Source organism: Pan paniscus, chromosome 10 (genome assembly GCF_029289425.2).
Source record: "Pan paniscus chromosome 10, NHGRI_mPanPan1-v2.0_pri, whole genome shotgun sequence".
Classification (NCBI taxonomy): Eukaryota; Metazoa; Chordata; class Mammalia; order Primates; family Hominidae; genus Pan; species Pan paniscus.
Window position 1 is genome coordinate 79,229,437 of NC_073259.2, and position 22,167 is coordinate 79,251,603.

The window sequence follows — 22,167 nt, forward strand, 5'->3', positions numbered from 1 at the left end:
ATAAATATTTTTAAAAATATGCATCTTATAATGAGAAAATAAAGTACAGTTGACCCATGAATAAAGCAGGTTTGAACTGTGTGGGTTCACCTATTCACTGATTTTTTTTTCAATAAATACATTGGAAAATTTTTTAGAGATATGTGACAATTTGAAAAAAACAGACAACTGTATAGCCTAGAAATACTGAAAAATTAAGAAAAAGATATGTTGTGAATGCATAAAATACGTCTATTTTATCATTAAATTCTATAAAATATATACAAATTTTTTAAAGTTAAAATTTATCAAAACTTACACACACAAACACAGACCTTACACAGGGTCTGTGTGTCATTTGCAGTTTAGAGAAATGTAAACAAATGTAAAGATGCAGTATTAACTCACAGTTGCATAAAATTAACTGAAGTACATACTGCACAACTGTAATAATTTCATAGCCACCTCCCATTGCTACTGGGGTGAACTCAAGTGTTGCAAGCATTGGCTTAAAATGCGGAGTGACCTTGAGCAGTGCATCTCTCCAGTAAACTGTATATTGCAGTAAAAAGTGATCTCTTGCAGTTCTCACATATTTTTCATCATTTAGTACAGTATCTTAAATCTTGAATAACAACACCGTGGTTCCCATATGTAGTGCTATTAGTGATGCTGGAAGTGTTCCCAAGAAGTGGAAAACAGTCATGGCATTACAAGAAAAAGCTGAATTTTTTGATATGTACCATAGAGTGAGGTCTGCAGCTGCAGTCGCCCTCCATTTCAGACAGATAATTCATCTTGTAAACAGATAGCATAAACTCACAATTGGTAAATACAGTACATTACTATAAATGTATTATTTTAAATAATTTTCTTAACATTTTCTTCTCTTTATCTTACTTTATCGTAAGAATATAGTATATAATGCACATAACATACAGAACATGTGTTACTCTATTATTTATGTATGTATCGGTAAGGCTTCCAGTCAACAGTAGGCTATTAGTGGTTAAGTTTTTGGATACTCAAAAGGTATATGCAAATTTTTGACTGCATGAGGTAACAGTGTCCCTAATCCCCTCTTTGTTCAAGGGTCAACTGTAATTACATCCACAAAATAAAAGATTAAGTACAATAGCCAAGGGAAATTGGGTTCATTCTCTCATTTATTTACTTTTCTTATATGCCAGGCTCATGCTGTGTTCTGGAATTACAAAGCTGAACAAAGCAAAAAATCCCTCAGCCTGAGGTGAAGACAGACATGTAAACAAATTTAAAAGGGACCTCTGAGAGACAGTGCAACTCAGTGGTTCAAAACCTGACTGGCTATGTTCAGGTTCTAAGTGTGCCATTTATTAGCTGGGCTTCAGGGTGTTACTAAACCTGTATGCTCCTGTTTCATCAGCTATAAAATGAAGGGGTAATAACTGAACTTATCCTTGTAAAGTAGTAGGAAGAATTAAATTAGTTAATGTATGTAAAATGCTTAATGGTTTTGGACACATAATAAAAGTTGTCTCAATATTGCTATGTAAAGGATGCAACAGGATTAGAGCCTATAACTGTGCATGGAAAGAGTCCAGGGAAGGCCTTGCAAAGAGGTGTGAAGAAGGACTGAAGGAATACGAATTCATTAGGCAGATGAGAGAGAGAAAGATTTTATTGTTGGGATGCCATGAGAAAGCATGTCACATTTTAGGAACCTAAAAGAGAAGATGAAATCCAGCAAATGAGACAAACTAGATAAAGTTACTTTGGATCATGAGATGATTTTGCATCAGAGTAGTTTGGATGTAGACAACAAAACCAAATTCTTGCCAACTTAAGCCAAAGAGTAGAGGAACAAGGAAAAGATGCTTTATGAGAAGGAAGTGGATGGCATACAGAAGCAAAGAAAACATTGAATGAGCATGTTTTTGAAAAAATCAAGGATAGTTAAAGGAATTTAGATAAAACAGTAATCCTCCCTTTACCCTTGAGAGATACATCCATCTGAAGACCCCAGGTGGATGACTAATACCACGGATAGTACCAAACACTATTTATGCTATGTTTATTCTTATACATGCATACCTATGTTAAGGTTTATATATATATATATATATATATATATATATATATATATATATACACACACACACACACACACACATATTTTTTTTTTCAAGACAGCAGATTGAAGGCATTGTTAGCATACCTCTCCCACTTGGAAAGACAAAATAGTATGGAGAGATTCACATTGTGAACTTTTTTCCAAGAAGCAACACAGGAACTTAACAGGAAAACTGAAAGAAATCACACGTTTGAAAGAAGCAGTGGGCTGCAGCCTACACCGTGAGCCAGTCAAAAAACTATGAGTCCTGAGAGTATTACAGGGAAATAAACTGCCTCTGGGATATACATTCCCATCAGAGAACCTGGCAGTCCAGGCCATGGGGAGGCCTTAACCCTGCCCAGCATAGGAGCTGATTTAGTGAGCGGTGGGGAGTATGTGAGGAGTGGCATTGGGACATGCTTTGCATGTACTCCCAGTCTCTAGTGGGGATGGAGGGAAGCCATTCCTGATCCTACCTCATAGGTAATCTCCCAGAAATTGGTTAGGTAGCATAGGCGGTAGTCACAGGTTGAGAGAAGCTCTCAACTGAGATTCACAATATTATCTCAGGTGGGGAGAAACTTCCTTGGCCAGAACTGAAGGGCAAGTGAGAAGTGTGCTACAGCCACAAATGCAAAAGCTGGTGGCAGACCAAGAGGTGCATGGCCTGAAAGCCCCAGTTGCTGTCTCCCTAGGGAGGATTTATGGCATGGGGCACTTTTGGGTTCTGAGCACACACTGCCTGGAACCTAGCTAGCTGCTGCTGGTAGAATGCTGCTGGAGTAAGAACTGCCTTGCTACATATGTGGGAGCTAACCAGGAGGTTGTGAGTCTGTCCATAGGACCTGTTCATTACTACTATACCTGGCATTTGAGAAAGTAAACACGTTAAGGCTATTTATAACCAAGGAATTTTGCAAAGTCTATGTCACTCCCTGCCACCCCATCACAGCTGGTGCTGTTACCCACCGCTAGGAGACTTGAGGACAGGTCATATTACTGGCCTTGCTAGAGATTTAGATATCCAAACAGAAGAAGCTCAAAGAACTCCTGGGAGATAAATTGCTAAAAGGATATCACCAGGGTATATATTCATCAGGCTATCTAAAATCAACATGAAAGAAAGAATTCTAAGAGCAGTGAGACAAAAGCATCATGTAACCTATAAAGGAAAACGTATCAGACTAACAGCAGAATTCTCAGCAGAAACATTACAAAGCAGAAGGGCTTGGGGTCCTATATTTAGCCTCATTAAACAGAATTACTGTAAGCCCGAAATTTTGTATCCAGCAAAACTAAGTTTTATAAATGAAGAAATAAGATCTTTTTCAGACAAGCAAATGCTGAGGAAATTTGTCACTACCAGACCACTTCTATTAGAAATGCTGAAAGGAGTTCTAAATCTTGAAACAAAAGGTCAATATTCACCAGAATGGAACTCCTGAAAGCATCAAACCCATATGGCCTAGAAAACAATAACAAAATGAAACAAAAAAAACAACAACAAAGTATCTAGGTAACAATCAACGTAACGACTGGCACAGTACCTTGCATCTCAATATTAGTGTTGAACATAAATGGTCTAAATGCTCCACTTAATAGATACAGATTGGTAAAATGGATTAAAAAATCACAAGCCAAATATCTGCTATCTTCAAGAGACTCACCTAACACGTAAGGATTCTTATAGATTCAAGGTAAAGGAGAGGAAAAAGATATTCCATCCAAATAGAAACTAAAGCAAGGAGTCACTTACTTTAAAGCAATAATAGTAAAAAAAAAAAAGAAGCAAAGAAGATTATTACATTACATAACGATAGAATATAATGATAGAATGATTCCTGCAACAAGAAGATATTACAATCCAAAATACATATGCATCTAATTCTGGAGATCCCAAATTACCACTAGACCTGAGAAGAGAGATAGAGAGCCACACAATAATAGTGGGGGACTTCAGCATTCACTGACAGCACTAGAAAGATTATCCAGGCAGAAAGTCAGCAAAGAAACAATGAACTTAAACTTCACTCTAGAACAAATGGATGTAACAGATATTTACAGAACATTCTATCCAAGAACTGCAAAATATACATTCTTCTCATCAGTATATAAAACATTCTCCAGGATAGAGCATACAATAGGACACAAAACAAGTCTTAATAAATTTTTAAAATTGAAATTATACTAATATGATTTTATGGAAGCTGCAAAAAAATAAAATATTAATACCAAGGAATATACTTAACCAAGAAAATGAAAGATTGCTACAGGGAGAACTACAAAACACTGCTGAAAGAAATCGTAGATAACAGAAAAAAATGGAAATACATCCCATGCTTATGGAGCAGAAAGAAAAATATCATGCAAATGACCATACTATGCAAAGCACTCTGTAGATTCAATGGAATTCCTATCAAACTACCAACATCATTTTTCAGAGAATTAGAAAAAACAACCATGAAATTCATATGGAATCAAAGAAGAGCCCAAATAACCAAAACAATCCTAAGCAAAAAGAACAAATCTGGAGACATCACATTACCTGACTTCAAATTATATCACAAGACTACAGTTACCAAAACAGCATGGTACTGGTATAAAGCAGATACATAGACCAATGGAACAGAACAGAGAACCAGAAATAAAGCCAAATACTTACAACCAACTGTTCATCAACAAAGCATATAAAATATAAATTGGGGAAAGGACACTCTATTTAATAAATGGTTCTGGAAAACTGGATAGCCACATGTAGAAAAATGAAACTCAATTCCTATATTTTACCATATTAAAAAAATCAACTGAAGATGGATTGTAGACTTAAATCTATGACCTAAAAACATAAGAATTCTAGAAGACAACCTGGGAAAAACTCTTCTTGGCATTGGCCTGTTAAAGCAAACTAAACATGGCCTGAGAAGGACTCTGTATTTCTATATCTGAGCCCTTGTGGATGAACTGCAACCTAGCTTTTAATAGGTAGACAAGACTGAAAACCTAACTTAGGAGTATGTGCCTGTAACAATCGCTGAGTTTTGGCCAATCCTAGCAGCTGTACTTTAACCATTCATACACTGCTGAGTGTTCAAACTGTGTTGAAATAAGGCAAACACTGAGCTATAACCAATCCAGCCATTCTGTAGCTCACTTCTGATTTCTGTACATCATTTCCTTTTTTTTGGTCTATAAATCTTCTTCCACAACGTGGCTGCACTGGAGTCTCTGTGAATCTGCTGTGATTCTGGAGCTGCCCAATTCACCAATTGTTCATTGCTCAATTAAATTCCTTTAAATTTAATTTGGCCAAAGTTTTTCTTTAATCAGATGGTGTCAGAAGCAGCAACTGAAGTAGAGCTTCTAGCGACCCCCAGGAGCACTGAGTGAACAAGCAAGGTACCTGCAGGACCCATTTGTGTCCACTGATGTCTCAGAGTGGCTGGGGATCATGAGTAAGTGCTCTCTCGGATTTCAGAGCCACATATTTGTGTTTTGAGCCATTGGAGTTTCTTTGAGTAAATTTCTGATCCAAACTGGGTTTGAAAGTTGTGACAGCAACTGGGCTGGGTCCAGGAATGGATTTGATCTGGGAATTAACTGGCTTGGATCCAATTAGAGACCTCTTACATCTGACTGGGTCAGAAAGGAACTGGCAGTTAGCAGTAATATAGCAGGAGTCATAAAATACGGCTTTTGAAAATTCACAGGGATTTTTGTGTCCTACTCCTTTGTTTCATTTTTCTTGCATGCCTAAGTAGGAAAAATTATTGGCTAAGTTAATCGGGAGAACCTAAGAGTAAAGCCAATATTTTAGGTAAAATGGGATCCTTAATCTCTTGAAAACTGAGTTCCTTCTGGTCTATGCATTAGGTCTTGGATGCAGTGAAGTCTTACAGAAATGGTAAAATCTTACTAAAGATAACTTACAGTGTAACATTCTGAATGAATTACAATGCATTGAAGTACATTTAAAAATAAGGGCTCTTGGTAAAGTCCCCTTTGGCTAAGAACGGGTTTGGCCCTATGGGATGTTAACTGTTATTCTCTTTGGATTAATCTGCCTTCCACTCTTTGCTGATGGCTAACGGTGACAGGATTAGGCATGTACAGGATTACAGGACATGGTGAGCTTTTTCCTTCCTAAAAGGGGAAACTTGAGAGCTGATGGGATTGCTGGAAAAGATCCTGTCACAACCAACAAGCAGCCACCGGAACTTTTCAGTGTCGCTGCAATGGGTGGGTCTTTCTCTGGCCTCCCTGAGGTCTTCACTTCCCCTTCCTGCCACAGGTAATGCTTTTTTTTCTCTCTCTCTCTTATCTTTTTTTTATTACTCAGGGCAACCATGTTGCCCAGAGACCACATGTTGAAACTCCTAGTCAGAGGTTGGATTAAAGATGGCAGGGCCCATCTGAGGGTAAATTTAAGCCTTGCCATTTGATATTGGGTGCTAAGCAAAGTGACAAATGTCTATGTCTTGTCAAATGTATTTTGCTCTGGCCAGAATGAAAAAAGATAATTTTGTTTTATGATGTGGCTTGGCCCCCCAGGGGATGGTGCAGCAAGTCAGGTCACTAGGGCTGCTCAGGGAAAGAAAACCCAGAAGCCTGGCATGCTGGCAAAAGGGTAAGAATTTCTTACCAGTCAGACTTCTGGCCTCTGACTCTCTCTCTGTGCAAACCAGTTGAATGAATGGTAAAAATCACTGTTTATCTCTTCTGTACAGTTTGGATTAATACAAAAAAAAAAATCTGAGTCTGGTCTTAAGCTATAGTGAATCTGGTGTGCTTTGTGTGGCTTTCTGTATTGTTCTGTCACAAAGAGGGGTGGGTACCTTGGGATAAAATGTGTGCCTAAAACCCCATGTGCCTGCTGTTCAAGACAGCCCAACAAACTGGTCAGTTATGTCCTTGGGAGCTTGACCTTGTAACTATGTGGCTGTGCTTTCTCTTTTCACAATGGTGGCCTGGGTTCAGGTTTCAATCCCTAGCTTAGGGGATGAAACTTTCTAATTGATATTTGGGTGACCTTTGCCATTTTAAAATTATAGTCCCCTCTACAAACTGTCTTGAATTTCCCTGTCTCAAAGCACCTGTGAGGTTACTTTCAATAAAGTTAAAAAGCCAGAAATATTGACCATTTGGCCTGGCTAAAGTCAAGTAATAAGAATGTTTAAAAGGACTTTATTAAAGAGTGTTATGGTTAAAAGTCAGCTTAATTAAAAGTGGATATTCAGGCTCTAACAGCCTGAGACTCCTTGGAAAAAACAGGAGGCACCAGAGACCCTTTCCTGGACCTGTTTTTCCAAGGACTCCATCGGAAAGCCAATAATCCAATTAAGAAAATTAATAACTGGCAAATGAAAAATTTTACAACTACTGTAGTAATCTTCTGTCTGTCTAGGTAGTTTTATATACATATTGTGTGTGTAATGTTTATATGTGAAAGAGTTTTAACTAATTGGTTTAATAATAATAAGTGCTTAAATCAAATATTTTGTCAGAAATGTAAAAAGTATAATGCCTTTTATTTAGTTCATGTAACTTTAGTATTCTTTGGGAAGTAAAGACAGTTTAAAAGATTACTGGTAAAATTAAAATGTTTTCAAAAGTGTAAATATTTGGTTTAAATTATGCAGGTCAGATGTTAAGTTTGCTAAATGCTTTAAGGTCATAAACTGCTTCTTTGACTTTTGAAAATTGTTGAATTTATTTTGGAGACATTAAATTCTAAGTAAGCCCTGGGGACATGTGAAATTAGCCATGCCCCTTAGCTATGCAAAGAAGGCATAAAAGAAAAGAGATTGTATATAAGGAAGGATCTTTATGGTAAATTCTGGTCCTAAAGCTAAAGTAAAATGACTGTTTGTTTAAAAGAGAGATGTTTAGGACAAGTCAGAAAGTCCAAACATGTCATAGATGGTCAATGTAAGCCCATTTATAAAAGGATTTATAAAATAACATTTATGCACCAAAAGTGAAAGTTACTAAGCATTATCATTATAACATGTAATTGGGACTACTGAAAAAATAGGTTTACATGCATGGTGTATGAGGAGAATGAAATGTGTTTTTGGTAAGAGATTATAAGAAGGCATGAGAATGTAAATTTTTGCCTAGTTTAAAGGGTTAAATGATTGTGTTAAATTAAATAAAGCTGAAGGTTAAAACAAGTTGTGGAAGGTTTGTAAAAATTAACCTTGTAAAAGGAATTCTATGTGTGAAAATATTGACTAAATTTAAAAGGGTATTATTTGGTTTTACTGTAAATTGAACATCAAAATAAAAGCACAAGAGAGTTTTCTTAAAGCACTAATCTGCTCTTTAACAAAAATTTATAAAGGGTTATAAAAGGTTTATAAAAATCTTGCCATATGATCAAACTGATTAAGATTGGGTAGACTTGTCTATGAGGTTTTATTAAAAATTGGGATTGACATTAATAGTCTGCTAATGCAAGGGTGAAATTTGGCTTTCTTTCTTAAACAAGATTTTCAAGTAATATTAAAAGATAAGATAATGAAAGAGTTTTGTTTGCCTTTTAAATATACTACGAAAGAGAAAAGAAAAAGAAGGGAAAGACAAAAGACAGATTGTGTGGAAAGCTAAGTCTTCCTTCTATCAATGAGTAAAGGTTTTTGCCTTTTTAAACATTTCTGAGTCATCATTTTGACTAAATGAATGACTTATGGTGACCTGGAATTCCATTTCATAATATCAAGTGTTTTAAATCTTTAACATATTTAATAGGTTTCCCAAAATCAAATTTCAGCTTCAAAATGGTCTTTTCTGACCCCTTAACTTTGTAATGCTACAGACGGCATCCAAAAGAGAGGTAAACAGAATTATTTAACATGTTATGTTACATGGGAAGCATTGTCAAAATAAAAATAATGTTTAATCTTCAAGTTATATTTTAGTGAATGATATTAATATATGTTCCAAAATTGTATGGGATTTCTAAAATCCTAATATGCCTGAGTATATGCTATCAGTCATAATCATGGTTATTATGTTAAGTTATTGTGCACCACAGAAATAACCAAATTTCCTTGTATAAAACTGCTAACCCAAGTAGAACAAAAAAATTAACTAAATGTCAAGAAAACACTTTGCCAGATTTTCACGTTAAACCAGGCAATACTGAAATTGTTTACATATACAATTTGAACTCCATGGTCTAAGTCAACTTACCTATAATGACCCACTAGTTATCAATGCTATGCACCTAAATTGGAGAAACAATGAGTATTCAAGAGGACATAAGTCCAGTGTTAAGTATGGACTCATGGAGAACCAGGGCACCCTCCTTGTCCTTCCTGAGTCCTTAAAACTTGTGTTATTAAAGGTTCTGCATTCCACAATTCATCATGGAAAAAAATAAAATGATTTAAATTGAATATATTGATATGGTGACTTACAAATTGTGAAAGTAGTTTAAAACCAATGTTTGGTTCTATATTCCTGGGAAGACAATCAAACCTTCAGGTATATTTGGCTGCCTGATGGGTCATTTAAACATTTATAAAGATATTTTGTTCAACTGTCATTTTCAATCATGTTTTTTGTTATAAAAGTTAATTATTATGTCACAGTATATTTTCACCAGGTAAATAAAGCTTTTTATGGTTCACTGAGGACAATCAATTCCTTCACAATCTAGAACCTGAAGATTGAATATTCTGTGACCATCAGAGAAAGACTCTCCTTGCCATCCACACTGCAACAAAACTTTGGAACCTTGTACATTGGATTCATAACCAAACAACTGAGAAGGGTCCCTCCATACTCTTGGAATTGTACACCCATTGGAACCCTTAAGGTAAAATGAACCAAGAAAGTTTCTCCCCAGAAGAAGATGGAATACTTGATGTGAACAGCTTTTCCCAAGATCACGAATCAAGACTTCTACTATCATGAGACTCTTATCTTTGAATATTTTTTACTTGTTTATGCTTCTATGAATAATAGAAATGGAAAGGGGGTCTATTATGTGCACTTAGAGGGTATATTTTTATTTGTGAAGGATTTTGCACCCAGCCTTATACATGAATAACCTTATACTTTGATAGATAAAAGATGAAGGCCCCATGTAGGTGAGAAACTTTAGTGGTACATACATTGCCTCATAATCAGTCAAAACTCCTCTTAACCCACATCATGGGTTAAAGAGAACATTGCAAGAAGCCCTTTATTCTTCTAGAAGGACACCATTTATTAGGTCCTTTTTCCATGGTTTAAAATAAAAGAGGCAGTAATTAGAAATGCATCCCTCATAAGAGGCTCTATAGCAGATTCTACTATAAAGGCTATCATTACACAACAGAGTTTAAATTATCTTGTGAAAGTTATGCTAACAATAGAGTTGGCTAAAAAGAAAAATACTTGTGCAGTTGTTGGCACTTGTGGCTTATGGAGAAATAACATCAAATGTAGATTATAAAAATTCAGTTGTAGGGGATTAATGAAAAGACCACTTAGTCAAGCAAGTAGACTCTTCATCCAGCTCATTCTTTAATCTATTTAATTTTAGGTGGTTTGCTTTATGGGGACCCTGGCTAAGGAGCATACTCCAAACTCTTGGTATTATTATCTTCCCAATAGTCTAATAATAGTCTCCCTGATGTGCTATATTCTCTTAAAAATTTTAAATGTTTGCATGCAGCCATCAGTAGAATGTCAAATGGTCTCTCTTCAACTGGAATGATAAGAGCTGAAAGGAATATGTGCCCATAAGGGCACCATAACCTATGAATGATGTGCTGAGACTGGAAACCCAAAATAATGGCAACAGAGAGTGGTGCTAAGGCCCTAAATTTTGGTCACACTCTCACCTAAGTAAGAACCCAACGAAAAAAGGTGAACTTTTAAAAGAAAATTATAGGAGGCCATTGTTTTGGACTAAGCTCATGCACTAGGACCCAACAGGCCAAACTGAACTAAAATAGAGTTACTCATGCTAAACGTGACATAATCAAACTAAGACTTTAAGGAAACATGTAGATCCTAGAACAGACTTGGTTTTGTTTTTCTTCTGTAAATAGAACGTTCCAGCAAGAAAGTTACCCTCTACTCAGCCCTTGTTCTTACCTTTTGCAAAACTCACTGTTCTACTATTTCCCAGTGGGTTTCAAGACCAAATAAGTACATTTACAATGGTGATAGTGACATCAATAACTGAAGTTTTTGTGAATCTCTCAAAACTGAGAAAATGACCAAAAAAGGGGAATTGTTAAAGAGAACTAAATATGGCCTGAGAAGGGCTCTGTACTTCTATATTTGAGTCCTTGTGGATGAACCGCAACCTAGCTTAATAGGTAGATAAGATTGAAAACGTAACTTAGGAGTATGTGCCTGTAACAATAGCTGAGTCTTGGCCCATCCTAGCAGCCATACCTCAACCATTCATACACTGCTGAGTGTTTAAACTGTGTTGAAATAAGGCAAACACCAAGCTGTAACCAATCCAGCCATTCTGCACCTCGCTTCTAATTTCTGTACGTCATTTCCCTTTTTTTTTGTCTATAAATCTTCCACCACATAGTGGCATGGGAGTCTCTGTGAATCTGCTGTGATTCTTGGGGCTGCCTAATTTGTGAATCATTCATTGCCCAATTAAACTCCTTTAAATTTAATTTGGCTGAAGTTTTTTTTTGTTTGTTTTTTGTTTTTTTTTTACTCAGGCCTAGGCAAAAAATTTGACTAAGGCCCCAAAAGTAAATGCAACAAAAACAAAAATAAATATATAGGATCTAATTAAACTCAAATTAAGCCAAATTCCATACGTTCTCACTTGTAAGTGGGAGCTAAGCTATGGGTACACAAAGACATAAGTGGTATGATGGAATTTGGAGACTCAGGATGGGGGAGAAAGATAGGGGAGTGAGGGATAAAAAAAACTACATATTGTGTACAATGTACACTACTCAGGTGATACATACACTAAAACTCAGACTTCACCTTTATACAATTCATCCATGTAACCAAAACCACCAGTATCCCAGTTCATCCATATAACCAAAAACCACCAGTATCCCAGAAACCATTGAAATTAAAGTATATGTTTATATTTTTTACATATATGTTTCATATATATAAACTTTACATATGTATAAAGTTCAATTTATACATTACACACAGTAAAAGATTAACAGCTATTAATAAAGTACAACAATTATATTAATAATAATATGCTATAATAAAACACATGAATGTGGTCTCTCTCTCAAAATACCTTTTTGTGCTGTATTCACCCTTCTTGCGATAATGAAGTAAAGTGAATAATATAGGTATTGTGCTGTAGCATTAGGCTACTACTACCTTCTGAAGCAACCTGAGAGGAAGGTTTATTTGCTTCTAATGACCCTGGTTCATTGAGCCATGATGATGTTAATGGTTGGACATTAGTAGCAGACAACGTTTATGACCATTAGGCAGACAGCATCTACATCATGGAATCACTGGATGAAGGAATGATTCACGTCTGAGGGGTTTCAGCAGAAGGACACAAGGTTTCATCACTCTACTGAGAACTACACACAAGTTAAAACTTATTAATTGTTTATATTTGTAATTTTCCACTGAATATTTTCAGACCATGACTGACCATAAGAAACTGAAACCACAGAAAATGAAACCACAAATAAGGATGGGCTACTGTAGGAATAAATGGACAAACCCCTTAGAGTGCCTGAATCTACAATATGTCAGCAAAAGAACATACAATATATGCCTGAAGTAAATCACCTTCAAGTATGTTCAATCATTCCTTCTCTTTATTCAAAATTGAAATTTCCAAAAGATAATTGCCTAACTTTGTCAGGGCAGGGAAGAACATCTTAAAAAACAGTCCCCCAAACCTGCTGATATTCCCCCAATGTAACATCTGTTGTTTGGCTTCCAAGATAACTGAGGATAGATACCCCACAAGCAAAGAGACCCAGAAGAGTGTTGGATGCTTGGCCAAGGAGTTTGGTCTTCATCTTATAGGCAGAGGAAAGTCATTGGAAAAATAAAGAATGGAGATAATCCACACTTCTGTTCTCTTTGGGAACATGATACACTCTGGGAACTGTCAACAAATAAAATCATAAATGAATGCAATATACAAATATGATATACAATTCTCATGACATTTATTGGTGAGCAATCTGGATGTTAGAAAGAGGAATGAAGTTAGAAGTGATTCGTTGAATACAATTTCATTTTGTAGGTAACTATGCAGAGAAGCAACATCTGTAGCTTTCCCTTGGTCACAAGTTTACCTACTGGCATTCAAGATTTAGGACTAACTTTCTTTGGTTATTATATGACACCATCATGCTGAGCCATTGTGATAAAAGCCTGTGTTAATGTACCTTTCTTCAGTAAAATACTGCTAACACAGATCCTATTGTGACTTGGATCATGTCTACAGTATTCATAATGTTGGGCATTTCTCTCACTATTACTTCAAATGCTGAAGATGTAATGTTTCATCTTTCATTTCCTCATTTATTCAGCAAGGACCTAGTGAGCATCAGATGCTATGTTGGCTGAGGGTACAAAGATAATAGTAACGGTATTGATAATAATAATATCAACAATAATAATAGAGAACACTTACAAGGTGCCAGACAATATTCTGAGTGCTTTTCATGTGTCAATTCATTTAATCCTCATAAAAAACTGTGAGCAGGGATGGGGAGTGACTGCTGATGGGTTCAAGGTTTCTTTGGGGGATGATGAAAATGTTCTAAAATTAGATTGTGGGGTTGGTTGCACTAATCTGTAAACACACGAGAAAACACTGAGTTGAACACTCTAAATGGGTGAATTTTATACCATGTGAATTATATTTCAGTAAAGCTCTTAATAAATAAAATTGAAACCCAGAAGATAGATTATTGGCCCCACAATGCAGATAAGTAATGTAAGGCACAGAGAGGTTCCATCATTTGTCCAAGGTCAAAAAGCTGCTAAGACACAGTGCTGGGATTTAAATCCAGGCAGACTCAGAATCTATACAATATATATACAGTCCTTTACCTGAAAGAATTCAAAATATGGGGCATCTTTACAGAAAATGAAGCATACATATATAGCCCTTGTATTTAAGTTTGCAGTTCCATTAAATACACATTTGGAGAAAAAGAAAAAGTATATAAAAGAAAGCCAATGGAACGCAGAGTACTGAATATCAGGGCATGTGCCATTATGTCCAAAGCCTGATTCTCCTCCTGAAGATGGTGTGATCAGGAAAAAGTTTCATAAAATCAGTTGAAGAAAAGAAGGTAAAGAGAGCAGTTTACTCAGTGAGGGTTAACATGACAAGCATAAGCTGGCCTGTGTGTGGACACCCTTCTCCAGGAAGTCCTAGCACCTGGAGGAACACACAGGAAACAAACGGATGACTGTCGGTGAATGACACTCAGCTAGTTAAATAGTAGCTTAGGTTGAATTCCAACTTTCTATACTTTAGATTGACTCAACTTTAGGCCAGAAAAGAAGGCAAAAGAGCTGCACAAGATAATCTGAGATATGCCGGCATTAAATGATTTGGTGAGCACCTGGTGTTAATGAGGCCACAGCTCCAGGCTTCTACAGGTCAACTAGTTCTTACACAAAATCTTTTTCAAGAACACAGACTCTGGCTGTCTTGAAAATATATTTAAGTGGTTAAAAAAAAGAACTGAATAAGAGAAAATGGGTGGCTGAGCTCGAATTCTTTTCAACTCTAGGAAAAACTCACAGTGCATTCCTACTGATGGTGAGCTAAGGACAAAGCATTCCCTTAATAGTATGCATTCAACCATTAACAGATTGTTAACACCACAGTGTAGCACACATAGGAAATACTTAAACCAGAATGCAGTAACCAAATTTCAGTTCTATAAACTTGCAGTCTGCTTCAAATTCTACTCAACTGTATTTATGCACCAAGCAATGCACTAATTGTTGGATAAATAAGGCACATGACCTTTTGTGCCAAAAAAGCACACAGTATGTTTCTAAACTCCTCAAAATTTTTAGCATGACTGTATTATTACTTAGTTGAATATTTTTCTCATTTGGTAATGAATTATGAGTGTGATATTCATTAGGTCCCAAATAGTGCTCTTCTTATCCACTAAAAGAGCTACATAAAAAATACAAAAGTTGTAGCACTATTCACAATAGCCAAGATATGGAATCAACCTAAGTGCTCATTAACAGATAAACAGATAAAGAAAATGTGGTATATATACACAATGGAATATTATTTCACCATAAAAAGAATGAAATACAGTCATTTGCAACAACATTAATGGAACTGGAAGACATTACGTTAAGTGAAATAAGCCAAAGACACAAAGGCAAATGGCATATGTTCTTACTCATATGTGGGAGCCAAAAAATAGGCTGGGAAGAATAGTGGAGAGGAAGGGATAAAGAGAGGTTGCTTAATGGGTACAAAAATACAGTTAGAAAGAAGGAATATGATCTAGTATTTGGTAGCACAAACACTTAGGGTGACTTTAGCTGACAATAGTTCATTGTATATTTCAAAATAACTAGAAGAGTAGAATTGGAATGTTCCCAACACAAAGTAATGATAATTGTTTGAGGTGATGGGTATCCCGACTACCCATATTTGATGATTTTACATTGTATGCTTGCATCAAAGTGTCACATATGTTTCAAAACATGTACAACTATAATGTATCCATACAAATTAAAAATAAATTAGTTAAAAATGTAAAGGCAGATTTTCTTACTAAAATTCAAAAACTGCCTTTATATAAATTACAGAAGAAAATAAATTTTAAATAGGGTGATAAATCCCAAATAATTTATATTTAGTTTGTGAATGTTCAAAGTACACACACACACACACAGAGATGTTCTAATTCAGATATGAGCCCTCTCTGAGTCCAATTTCTCTATCCACCACAAACTTTACACTTTCTTCTGTTAGCCTACTTATATATGCATAAAACTAGTTGACCTGTAGAGGCCTGGAGCTGTGGACTCATCAACACCAGGTGCCCACCAAATCACATAATGCCTGCATATCTCTAATATATTAGAGGCAGGAGAACTAAGTAGATAAAAGCTCAGGTATCCATAAAATGTAATATCTAAACTAGGACAATGTTGAAAATGAAGAAAGCCATAATGATTACAGTGGGACAATAGAAGGAAACTGGGACTGGGCAAATTGAGACATTAGAGTCACCCTGTTAAAAGTCTGTGCTGAGTTCTGAGGTCACACTCTGCTAGTAGTTACAGAGAAACAGCTGAAGGCTTTTCAGTAGTGTTGTTAAATGACCAGAACTTCAGGAAGCTTAGCATAGAAGTGGGTTATGGCTCGATTGGAGCAGAGAGAGACTGAGGCTAGGAAAGCCCATGAACATTTTTATGACACCAGTGAAGACATAAGGAAAGGCCAAGCCACGATGGCAGCAATAAAAAGAGAAAACCTATATGAGACATTATCTAAAATCACAGTTAAAGCAGTTAAAGAAGATATACAAGTTGTGACACTGGTCCAAGTAGTTATAAACTTTTGAACACATCTCAAGGGACTTGATAGGTAAAGGTCAGGCATGGTAGAGCAATTGCCAGCAGGAGAAACCAAGGTGAGATCAGATTCCAGGGCCAAAGCTGTTTGCTTCATACTCATTTTTTTCATACTTCCTGTTCATCTGAGTGCCAGGATCACAGGTGTGTGCTTCTCTCCATGGAGAACTCCACGGGGGGTAGTAAACATCCCCATTCTGTTTACTACCATGGAAGGCATAGGTAAGCCAAGAGGTTCTGTCACTAGTGGGGTAATAAAATGCCACCAACAATTGCTCCAGACACCACTTGGTGGCACCAGTACCCTGAAATGATTGAATGCAACCTGCTTATCTTGTTCTTCCATGGGAAATTCATATAAACCTTCAGCCAACCCTCAAGTTCAGTTTTTTCCAGGATTATTTGAGTTTGTCGGAACCGTCACATCCTCCTTTATCGTTATCCATGGAGATTCTGGTAGAAGATGAGAATGTCTTTATTTTAATGATCTCTTATTATTTCAAGTATTCCTTTGAATGTACACACACAGAATTTTGCATAAATATGACCATTTCTTACTGGATTTTGCCTATATTAGATTCTTCCCTTTTTGTTTAGCTTCCTCACCTACCATCACCACAATTCCCCCAACCCCTTCCAGAAAACCCACCTTAACAACCTGGTATGTATCTGTTCATATTTTTTCCATCATATAACCTTATACAAATGGATAGATAGACTATAGAGAGACAAATGAATACATACAAAAGTTGTTTTGGTCATTGATTCATAATGTAGACTCATATGTTCTTCTATACATGTTACTTTTCTATCTCAACAATACCAGGTGGTAATTCTTCAAAGTCAACTGGTATTGCTCCATTTTGCTCTTTTGAGTGGCTATATTATATTCTATGGTATAAATATGCCTTAATTTATTCACCAACAGTCCCTATTGAAGGGCATTCACTTGGTTTTATTTTTGCCACATTAAATAATGCTGCTGTTGTCTATATCCTTATGCACTGGTACGGACGTAAGTATATATTTTTTTAATTTATGAAATGTTGCCAAATTTACTTTCAAAAAGCTGCTTAAAATTCCCATTTCCCCAGCAACGTATGAAAGTACTCCTTCCCTCACATCTTCACTTGCTATGTACAGTTTTGCTTTTTACTTTTTCTCAGCTTGATGGGTGTAAAATGATAACTTATTATTATTTTACTTTTTGTTTTTCTGTTTGTGATTTTTTTTAGCATCTTTTCAGGTTGTTGGGCTATTTTGATTTGATTCTTCACAGCATTTGCCCAAAGCAGAGATTTTTTAAAAAGACCTCTACTTAATAAAGAAGCTAGAAGAATATTGCTAAAATATATTTTAGAAAGTAGAAAATATGATTTATTATAGTCACTAATATCCATATGAAATATCTAACACACACTAAAAGCATTGGAATGCCAGAAAATAATCTTGTAAGTACTATTTAATTTGAAACGTCTCCTCTGAAGACAGAATGTGCCTATTTTTCTCTTCATAAGGAATTGTCTCTTTCATAGTGTTTTACTTCTGATCGGACAATGTACTTTGCTGTGTATGCTTAAGTAGGATTAGGTATTAAATAGAACCAGTTCCATTTATTTGATTGCCATTCCAAATACTTGCTTTAAAAAAGAAAGAACAAAAAATCAGTAGGGAAAGAAATTGTATTTTTAAGCTTCTAAGAAGATTTTATAAACAATAGAGCCCAGAGAACAAAAAAAAGCCATAAAATGACTTGACAGTGTCCTTTTAAGTGAACATATGTGAGTTTTATGCATCCATATGTGTTCACATATGCCCTACATATGCACAGCCAGCTGCTAGCCGGCCAGATTGTTCAGTGTGTATGTTTACTGGAAAACAAGCCCAAAGTGTTTGGTCTCTTTGTTAGAGAAACAGCTCATAATTTCAAGTATACAAATGTCAGTTGTTTCTCATTTCTTTTTCTTCCAAGCCAAATGAGCTGTTGATGCTCAATTTGGCAAGAATCTAACTGAGGCTGACTATCAGCCAGCCACAGGAACTCAGCCCTGAAAGTTTGAGAAATTTTTACAAGAATAAGAAGCTTTTTCCTAATGGCTCCCTAAACCATAGAAAGTTTCCTTAGAGCCTCAGCCAGTTCTCTCCCACTCAATATCCCAAAGTATAACCGCTAACATTGTTTGGATACTAATGTATTAAGTTAGGGTGTGAAATGGGAATATTAAGTCCTCCCATACTTTGGCCAAATACTCTTTAGAAACCCTCTTAACAGAGAAGAGCCCGAGGGTGTAGAGATTTTATTTGTGATAGCAACCTGAGCTATGAGCCCTAACATCTCTCCTTTTATTTCATCTTTTATGACTGTCCCGCAGCTTAAAATGATGAAGTAACATTTGGACCAATTTCCAATTGAAGATTAAGCCTTTAGATCAATTATATATCTGCTTCCACAATTAAGGTATTAAACCCAATTATCACTGTTATCTCTGCAGCCTGAATACAGGAAGGAAAAGCATGTGGAAGCTGGATAGAGTGAAAGAACTTGTGCTTTGGGGCGAGAGAGTCTGTGTCCCATCCTGGATCATTCCCTGACCATATGGCCTTAGGTAAGCAGCTTCACACTTCCAACTTCAGTGTCCTTATCAGCTAGATGAAAATATGCCGATTTCCTAACTTTCTGATGAAAATGAAATGAGAAAACCTACGTAAAGAACAATGCACAGTACTGGAGATAGGATAAGTGCTCAATAAATTTAAGTTCTATTCCCCCTTCTTTACATTTTTCTCACCCTAGTCCCTGCAAAAAGAGAGAGACATGAGAACCAGGAATATTTCTTGATCAACGACATAATCCAAAGGTCCCCAATCCTAATGGCAGGGAGGAAAAGGGCTGAATTAAACAAACAAAATTCATTTAAAATGTTGGTTTTTCATATCATAAACAGAGTCAGAACTGATAAGTTGTATTTATGTGTGACCATATTCATAAAAACATACTCATTTATTTAGCACCTATTGTGTCTCTATAACAGTACCTGACATGTACTAGTAGCCACAAATATTTCTTAAATAAGTGAATAAAAACCAAGTCATTAGAGCACCATCATAATTTTTTCCTAAGTGCTCAGTTTCCTGGGATTTGTTTGTTAGTGATGGCTCCTTGCTTTCCAAGGTGAATGGAAAGGAAGGAAGGTAAGGAAGAACTACAAGTATCCATTGTCACAGACATATGCAGCCACTGAAGAATAACTAGAATTATCTTATCCACCTTCTGGCTTACCAACACAGGCTCCTTCTGTATCTAATCACTTCTCATTCCTTCTTTCCCTTACTCCATTCAACCTTCATGAAGCTGTCCAACATTTCCTCACAACTGAAAAATATAATTCCTATTGCTGCAGGTGTCCATGTGTTTGGGGCAAAAATGAGCCACTGCTAACAATTGTAAAGAAAGAGAGAACAGCTGTTTGCATCTGGATATGGGGTAAGAAAGAACAGCTGCTGGCAGCAGTGGCAGACAAGAAAGTGAGCAAATGAGCAGCTGTTGGTAATTCAGAATCTCATCAGCCGCACAGAATAATTGAAATCCAGAACCATGCAGGGCTCGACTTAACAGCTTTATTGCATCCTGCTGTTCATTAGATCCTGCCTGTCCTCCATTAGAGACATTCCTGTGATAGCTACATGAGGACTCTCAACAGGAATATCCACCCCGACATCCCCATCCACAACCCTTTGAAGAAGCAACCCAAGAGAGGTAAAATGGCAGAGACTTTTCTTCCAGTAAGTCCATACCTATTTTTACACAAAGGAAGACAAGGGAAGGGATATTAACACATGTGGGAATGATCACAAGATTGGCCAAAAATAATTATTTCTGTATTATAAGAAATTATAGCCATTTTAATGATGAACTCACATTTCAGAATTCCAGCAAGCCAGCATAAATATGTGATAAGTATAACTTAAACTTGAAAAAATATATTTTGAAATACTGTCAGTGGTTTCAATGTCTCTTTTCATGTATATGTAATCCTATGACTGTGTATATATATATATATATATACATACATCCCTCTTTTTTTTACTTTTAATAAAAAGAAGAGAAAAACATGTTTGCATCACGCATTACAAAATGTGTTTGGTTTCCTTTTGGGCTTCATACTAGTTCTTCTAGCCAACTGGAATTCTAGGATAAATCTAGAATAGATTGGATAGGATAAATTTGAGTGACCCCAAAATATCAGTCCATCTCTCACCTTGCTTAATACAGAAGAAAAACATCTCATTACTCTCATATATAGAATTCCAATTCTTTAGTCACTGAAAGAAACAGTAGAAGAGAAGAAAAAAGAAACCAACCCCAATGTTATTTATTGCTGAACTATATACAACTAAATGTCCCCAAATAAAAGCATATTTAATTATATGGCAAGTTACCTGTATTTATAAAGGTGATCGTTCTGAAGATGTTAATAGGGGAAATACTTGTGACACAACACTTATGGAGAAGAGTCTGCAAAGATCATTTAGACAGGAAAAGTTGAATGCAAAATGTGCACCATAATTAACATTATGGTTTAAAGGTAAGCATAAGACAATTACATGAAAGAAATATTTTTAAATGGAGGAAGTCAAAATAGAGCAGAAGGGAAATTTTAAATTTCATTTCTTTTGCTATTTTTCTCATTCTGCTGTTATTATAAAATGTAAAAGATCTAAATAATAATTAGATTATAATGGAAATTACTGATAAAATCCTAAACTGTTAGTAACGTAAGGACAGGGTCCTTCTTTGTTTTTGATCACCTTTTGTTTCCACTGCCAGACACAGTGTTCAGACATTTAACACATATTTGTTAAATGAAGAAGTAAATGAAATGAGTAAATCCTCTATGTTTTAAAACTGCCATTGCAGAAGAAAGAATGAAACCACTTCTACCAATGGCATATATGTGACTGAGAAAATACTTCCTCTACTGAAAGGATCAATTAGAAACATCCCTGAAGTTTTACACTCACAGCATCTTAAAATGGAGACTCCCGTGATGAGATATGTGGCCCAACCAGATCTAATGAACCCCCAAATTATGAATAATGAGAGGCAGAGAAACTAGCCAACCTCTGAATGTGTTTTCAACTGTAAGATATAATTCTATGACTCGGATTAAGAGAAGAAGGAGAAAGATTGATTGCCAAAAATTAATTTCACAGCATCTGACTCTTAATTTGCCAACTAGAATGGCCAAGACAAAGTTCTAGTAGTTTTGTGCTCCAGGTGGATAACTTTTGCCAAAGTGAAATTGTTTAGTGTAGCTATTCACAGCTCCCCTCTCAGGTCCAGGGTTTGTTCCCTGGTCTGACACTAGAAGAAGCGTTTGAACTTTAAGCAAGTTGGTAAGAACACAGATGCTGTCCACCCTTGATTTTACTGCCCCACATTCCTGCAACAGTAGACTCCAAGGTTTAAAGACTTCCATTATGTCAAGAGCTGCCTCTGAATCAACCTTGTCTACTAAACCATTTCCTGGGAAAACTGTGATATACTCATCATT

The 22,167-nt window shown here is 36.0% G+C and overlaps 1 protein-coding gene across 7 annotated transcripts in view; it reads right to left on the bottom strand.

Annotated features, from left to right (window-relative positions):
- Positions 1-22,167, bottom strand: part of TSPAN8 (tetraspanin 8) — a 248,826-nt gene that overhangs the window by 70,736 nt on the left and 155,923 nt on the right. The window contains exons 1-2 of one of the 7 annotated variants that reach the window (XM_055095908.2): positions 6,714-8,620; positions 5,475-5,824 (exon numbers count right to left, since the gene is read on the bottom strand). The exons of 4 other annotated variants lie outside the window; for them this stretch is intronic. The gene's annotated coding sequence lies outside the window, so the exon portion shown is untranslated. Of the gene's footprint in view, positions 1-5,225; positions 5,825-6,713; positions 8,621-22,167 lie in introns of those variants that run through there. 2 more of the 7 variants (XM_055095904.2, XM_055095905.2) reach the window with 2 other exon arrangements.